Source organism: Haemaphysalis longicornis, unplaced genomic scaffold (assembly GCF_048455015.1).
Source record: "Haemaphysalis longicornis isolate Haplotype H1 unplaced genomic scaffold, Haemaphysalis longicornis Haplotype H1 scaffold_5, whole genome shotgun sequence".
NCBI classification, from domain to species: Eukaryota; Metazoa; Arthropoda; class Arachnida; order Ixodida; family Ixodidae; genus Haemaphysalis; species Haemaphysalis longicornis.
Genome location: NW_027526385.1, coordinates 110517157 through 110524658, shown reverse-complemented (window position 1 = coordinate 110524658; position 7502 = coordinate 110517157). Strand labels below are relative to the sequence as shown.

Sequence of the window (7502 nt, the reverse complement as noted above, 5' to 3'; positions counted from 1 at the left end):
CCTCAGAGGCTGTTAATGAAGTCTCTATGAACACAGTATTGTACAAGGGTCCCACAATTGTCCGGCCGAGTGTGGCACTATATTGCACGGAAACCGAAACGAACTTCGTCTTTGGGATCGCCGTGTGATCTATCGGCTGGCGCACATGATATTGTTTCTAGCTTTGTTTTTGTTCTAAGTTCAAGCATGACTCTACAAGAAGTTCGAGTTAAGTTTTTATAAACATGTCAAGACGTATTGTTAAAATATTTTTCACGCCATTTTTAACCACTTCCGGTGTAAGTTGTGCGGTGCATCCAGGGGCAGAAACACCGGTCTTCACGTTTTCACTATTTTCTACCTTATTTTAGAAGAGGTACGCCTAGGAGTGGTACATTCGTGTTCTCGGAGAGCTAATCTATCGATCTAAAGTAACTTGGTTTTGCTTTTAGTGCACCTTTAAGGCATAAGCGGATCTCGAAGCAGAGTTGCAAGTTGCAAGTGGACGAAGCCCTTCAACAGTGAGAGGTGGAAGCAGATCATCGCAGGTCATTAATTCTTGGACATTAATTCTTCCGCATTAACAACCCGTAAGAAGTGCTTAGGTGTTACCAAATTTTTTTCCTGCGGAAGTTTAGTTTCTCCTGACCAAAACGGTGCCCTTTGCGAACGCGAGTACTGCTACTCCTATCTCCATCATCATAATGTATCCTAATTCGCTGACCCCTCCTCCCAACGTTAAAAAAAGCGAGAACTCGCCCATGGATACCTCCTATGACGCCAGTGCAGGCCTTCTTGGTTGGAATTATTATTAGGCAAGCTGTTAATCTTGGTGTTGAAAGCGCTCTCAAAACCGGGACGAAGACAGAGTTTTGTCTGTCTTCCTCCCTATTTTAAGAGCGCTTTCAACCCCAAGATGAACAGCTACCAACTAACCCAATTGTCGTTTCTACCGCAGTACTAAACAGGCGAATAGGCGACGGGCCGCGTTTTCTGGCAGCAGAGCTATCCTTGAGATGGCTTGGCAATACTTCGCTGGGTAAAAAAGAAGAAGCCGCATAACATCAATTAAAGAGCGAACATTCGCCAACGTAACTGACAAAGTGGGGGTGCATAGACAGGCGTAGTTGGGAATTTAGTTGGTAGCCTTAAGCTAGCGATGCCGGAATGTAACAACAAAAAAAGAAACCTCTAAAATCGAGCGCACATTGCTTAGCACGTTACCTTTTAAGTGAAGCTTGAGCGAAGTACGACGGATGGCGGGAATCTCAAGCACGTTACCTTTTGAGTGTAGCTTGAGCGAGGTACGACGGATGGCGGGAATATCAAAGTGCGTAAAAAAGGCTAACAAATTACCAAGTCAATGTCACCTGTTTGGTAATAAAAGAGGTGTAATTCTGCTCAGATGTACGTAATCACGTAAGATCACGACTGCGTCGACTTGGAGCGGAAGTTGAAGTTGGTTCAGTTCTTCTTCCAGGAATGCAGCATATGGAAAACCAGCCACCAACGTGCAAGAGCGAAGATTACGTTTAAAGCGCGGCCTTTGTTCCGCCGACGCCTCCGGAATTACAGTGGACTGTTGTGGGTCCCCGAATTGGCCTTCCAAGAGCGTTTTCAGCTGTGTGCTTGGCCGAGTGTGGGTCAGGGTTACTCTCATTATCTTATCTTTTTCAATGTATCTAGTGTGTTAGCTGGCGCACGCAACTTGGGCGACCCAAACGTCCCGGGAAATTGCTCCTGCAAAATATGTTTTAGATGCGACGCTCAGAGCATCTTTTGTCGGCGGCCCTGTCCTTCCTGCGTGCGCCCGTTGTTGTCCGCAGCCACTCTCCCCCTCTCCTCTCCGATAGCGAACACTCTCTCGCGAGGGGCATTAGAATTGGATTCGATTGCATTGGCTTGGCTTGACTTGGATTGGATTGCATTTGGATTGGATTGGATTAAAGTGGACTGTGTTGGATTGTGTTGCGTCATAGCCGCGGCACTCTCTCTCTCCGCTGTCTCCTCTCCTTCGGGCGCGCTGCGCATATAACCGGTGTGAAGAGCTAGGTTTATTTGTCCATCGAAGCAGATACATAACATGCCTCGATGGAACTACGCGTCGGGTAACAAATATACATTACAAAAGGGAAACACACAGAAAAACAACAATCCAGAAGTGGCCTCCGCTGGCCTACACACAAGTCGTAGCATTTTGTACCACGCAGGGTACAACATAAACAGAGTAGAAAGTCGAGTTGTTGGCAAACGCGAACAGCAGTTTCAGGGTCGAAACACCACGAATGTGGGTAGAAGTGCTACAGTCTTACATATATAACCGGTGTGAGAAGAGAATTTATTATAAAACCACATATAACCGGTGTGCCGCTCTCCGGCGGCCTTTCGGTCGACGGTTGCTCTCCGCTTGCGCTTGAACCCCCCTCAGTGTCGCATCACACCAGGGTTCCCGCGAGGGGAGGTGGGCGTAATTTTTTTTATGAGAAGCGTCTTTTTCGTGCCGGAGCTGCATGCCGCCGAAAATGCCAGTCGATCGCCGTAATCGAGATTGAGAGGGATTATAGGCAGATGTATCGCATGCACTGCTAAAACTTTTTGTGGTAATTTAGAACAGAATTGTTTGCTTTGCACTTCAACCAAATGACCGCGACGTGCGTGTGGTGCTGCCACGTTTCATTGACTAAACGTTAAGATGCGCAGTATTGTTGCTAACCCACTTAAAGCACGTGCCCCAAAGACTAAGACTACTAAATGCGTTGACTAGCAGATATTTGCGCGCCCCTAACTTACGTCGTTCGTTTGCGTTCCTTTTGACAGTTCATGCCTTGTTTATGAGCATTTTTATCTTTTCTTAGAGACGCCACCGGCGCTTCATGTGTGCACGTGGCAAGTGGGGTCTTCCTGCAACGCGCTGACTAGGCATACTTACCTGGTGCTGGGCTGTTTGGTGGTCATGATGGCCGGCGCCCCAAGTGGAGGCCGACCATTGCACTGCGGTCGGCTGAAGCTTGCCACTACCCCAAACTGGGGCAGATGGGGCATGCAATTTTTGGTAGTGGGGCTAGGCGTTCGCGCCGGCCCCTTCCCAATCAAAACCCAAAATCAGATTTGTGAAGCGCAACTGGTGCAACCATCCTGGGAAGCTGGTATGCTAGTACCGAGTCCTTCAATGCTTGAAGGACTCTGCTCGTACCAAGCGGTATGGACTGCGTCGCATGAGCATGCCGTCGCTTGGTTGCCGCTGAGTGAGACGGTGTGCAACCCCGTATGAATGGAAGTGCATAATAACACTCTTCGTCTCAGTAACGGAGATGAAAGGAAAAGGCGCAAAGGAAAATTCCCCGCATTTCCCCGAGGGGAAGAATGTGAAAGTGCGAATGCACGAGTTGAATTTGCGCGGTTCGGTAATGTTCGCGAAAGAGAGATCACACACACACACACAACTACAAAGAAAGAAAGATGCATTTATTCACAGACACCTATTTGTGTTGTCGTTGTACTTGATTGCTAGAGCGGATCTCAGCTTTGAAATTTCGTATCAGTACTCCATTAAGCAGGTGCATTAGCCCATCTCACGCCCGATTCTTGGCCAATCCCCCACGTGGGTATGTGCCATGTCAGCGGCCAGGCAGCGCGCGCCCATCTCCCCCCGTTGCCAAGGAAGACGAGGAGATTCCTGGCCAATCCCCCACGTGGGTATGTGCCATGTCAGCGGCCAGGCAGCGCGCGCCCATCTCCCCCCGTTGCCAAGGAAGACGAGGAGCGCGCGCACCCGCAGTTGTTGCTATGCGGACGGCGGCGGACGCTTCAGGCTCGCTCTCCCTCCACAGGGCAGTCGCAACAATCCGCCCCTCCAGCAGACGCACCTACCTCAGTTGAGTCTACTCCTCTATCTGTAGCGGTAGTCTGTGCATCGGAGGAAGACAGTCCCCCTACCAAACGAAAAGCCGGGTTGCCCCTGAGCCCTCCTTCTCAACAAGAAAGTCTCACAGAACTGGAATCTAAAATCGAAAATCGATTTGCCAAGTTGGAAAGCATGATCTCCACACTGGCAAACACACTCACCAAGCAACACGCGACTTTGAACTCCAAAGTTCTGGCTCTAGAGAACTCATACACGCTTCCTAGACAAGCCTCTGGGGCTGGTCCCCTTAAATTCAAGCCTTATCTCCGGCCCCCCGTCAGCGAAGGACTCAAGACCCCTGACCCTACTGGCAGTCATCATGGCGCGGACCAAACATCATAAAGAATACTGCATCTGGCAGTGGAATTGTCGAGGGTTTCGGCCCAAACGTGGAAACCTTCGGCAATACCTAAACACACTAACCCCTGCAGAACCGGATGTTATTGCACTCCAAGAGTCTGGAGGCCTGGCTAAACTATCTGGCTATCGCTCTTTCAGCGCCGACCTCCCCGGTATCAAGCAAATTGTGGTTACTACCCTTGTCAAACGCAATATACCGGCCATTCAGCACTATACCGGTGTCGACACCGTCGAACATGTTTTACTCGAACTCCTCTCAGACAGAAAGCGGGGGGGCGGTAGTCTATTTATTTTAAATGTCTACAGCAGCCCCAGTAAGCACCACAATTTCGCACAGCTTTTCCGCAAAACACTAGATATCGTCAAAAAACAGACTTTGCTTATAGTGGGTGATTTCAACTCGCCGCACTCTGCTTGGGGTTATAAGAGAGATACAAAAAAAGGCAGGCTTTTATGGCAGGAAGCCCAGCAACTACGCCTCACTCTTCTTACCGATCCAGCCTATCCAACACGCATTGGCAATAGTGTCACCAACGATACCACCCCCGATCTTACTTTCGTAAAAAACACGCGAGATACCATCTGGCAGAACACGTACGAGAACCTTTGCAGCGACCATTATATCTTGTCTATAACGATCCCTTCTGGTCCGCCCCGCAGTCTCGGAAAGCAGCTTCGAATCGTGAACTGGGACACTTTCCGCCAACTTCGGGAGGCGGCGGCTGAGTCGGATGCCACTAACATTCAAGACATCGAAACCTGGATGTCCGAGCTAAATGACCATGTAAACACTGCCACGAAGATCATTCCCGAGGAGGCTCAGCTCCAGCAGGTAGACACTAAGCTCCTCCATATGTGGGAGGCTAAATCTAGTATCCAAGCCCGTCTGCAAAAACAAAAACTAAATCGCCCACTACGTCGACGGCTTGCTCGCCTCAACCGGGAAATCGAAGAATATGCTACCCGCCTCACGCAACAAAACTGGCACAGTACCTGTGATCGTATGGATGGCCAAATGGGGGTATCGAGGACCTGGAACACCCTTAGAAGTCTTCTTGACCCCGAAAACAGCAGGCTCATCCAACGTAACAACCTACGAGCACTGTTGCATTCTTTCGAGGGCACTGACAGCGATTTATTGCGTGATATACAGGCACGCTATATTAGCCCCAGCCCGCCCGATCCCCTCCCTGAGTATAAGGGGAATCCCAATCCTGAATTAGATAGGGCCATCACGATAGCAGAGGTTCGCGCTGCCATTCAAGGTCTTCGCACTAAATCGGCGCCTGGGCCTGACGGCATTACTAACAAGGTCCTCCGCAACCTTGACGATAGCTCGGTAGAGGCCCTAACGAATTACATGAATAAATGTTGGGAGCAGGGCGCTATTCCCGCCGCATGGAATACAGCCAAAATCACAATGATTCCTAAACAAGGAAAAAATCTTCAGCTCGGCAATCTCAGGCCAATCTCGCTAACATCATGTGTAGGAAAATTATTTGAACACGTTGTGCTCGCTCGCCTTAATCACTTTATGGAAGACAAGATCCTCTATCCACACACCATGGTTGGCTTTCGTGCCGGACTCTCCACGCAAGACGTCATGTTGCGCCTGAAACACGAGATAATCGATGGCTACGGCTGCTCTCCGCTGGACACCAGGGCCGTTCTTACTCTAGATTTAACTAAGGCCTTTGACAACGTACGCCACGACGCTATCCTGGCCAACCTTTCTGATCTCGACGTGGGTCAACGAGCTTATAATTACGTCAAAGACTTTCTTTCCGAGCGCACCGCCCGGCTCGTCGTTGGCGGACTGGAATCAGACATTATTACGATTGGCAGTAGGGGGACTCCACAGGGCTCCGTTTTGTCCCCTTTCTTGTTTAACGTGGCCATGATTAAACTTCCTCAGCTACTCAATTCCTTGCCAGGTCTTCAACATAGTTTATATGCCGATGATATCACGTTATGGATGTCTGGAGGCAGGGATGGCGATATTCAAGAGACGCTCCAACAAGCTGTTGACATCGTTCGTGATTACGTAACCCCTCGAGGACTTGCGTGTTCGCCGCAAAAGTCCGAGCTCCTTCTCTACCAACCTTTAATTCGCGGCCGCAGACGCCCTCAAGCTACCCCAGATATTCACCTGCAAGTAGAAGGGCACGCTATTCCTCGAGTCCCGTGCATCAGGGTACTAGGCCTCAGAATACAAGCTGATGGCTCCAACTCAGAAACCATTCGAGCGCTACACTTGAGCGCGACACAAATAAGTCACCTCATCTCTCGGATCGCAAATAGGCATCATGGGCTCAAAGAAGTAAACCTCGTACGGCTTGTACAGGCATTTATTATCAGCCGAATTACTTATGTCGCGCCATTTCTGACTCTCAAAAAAGCTGAACAAGATAAACTTAACTGCATTATTAGGAAAGCCTACAAACAGGCGGTTGGAATTCCCATAACCGCATCTACTGAACATTTCGAAGCAATGGGTATCCACAATAGCCTTGAAGAGCTTCTTGAGGCGCAGAGAATAGCACAACTTCAACGGCTCTCCAGTAGCGAAACGGGACGCACTATCCTTCAACAGCTCCACATTACTTACGCCTCCCAGCATGGGGAAAAGGTGATGCTTACTGACTCACAGCGGGCGCATATCCGTACATCTCCACTTCCTCGAAATATGCACCCGGTATACAACGTTGATCGACGCCTAGCCAGGGCGGCTGCTCTCCACCGCCGCCTTCGAGAGGAGAAACAAGTGTTCTACGTCGACTCCGCAGAATACCCAGACAGAGCGGCCATGAGCATAGTGGCCGTGGATCAGCAGGGTAATTCAACTGCCTCTGGTTCAGTCTGTACAATTCACCCAGAGACCGGGGAGGAAGCAGCCATTGCACTTGCCATATCCTCCACACCCGCAAAAATAATTGTGACTGATTCGAAAACAGCCATTAGAAACTTTGAGAAGGGGAGAATTTCACCCCAAGCGCAGCGCCTTCTTCAACCTTTTACTGGGTCTAAACTCCGCGAGGTCCTTCTTATATGGACGCCAGCACATTCGTCCTTGCCAGGTAATGAGCATGCTCACGAAGCGGCCCGAGGTTTCAGCTACCGGGACCGCCTCGATCTTGATGAGCAATCGCTACATACGGGGGGCAGGGACAGGCTTGTGACATATAGGGACATCACCGCTCACTATCGCTTAGGCCGCCTGAAGTACCCGCCAGCGCATCCCTCCCTCAGTCGGTGGCAG

General features: G+C 50.0%; 1 non-coding gene across 1 annotated transcript; it reads left to right on the top strand.

Moving 5' to 3' along the window:
• The first annotated feature begins 2900 nt into the window (after positions 1-2900).
• Positions 2901-3063, top strand: LOC144140102 (U1 spliceosomal RNA). Its single transcript, XR_013316318.1, has one exon. It is a non-coding gene; the product is annotated as a U1 spliceosomal RNA (small nuclear RNA).
• The last annotated feature ends 4439 nt before the right edge of the window (positions 3064-7502 follow it).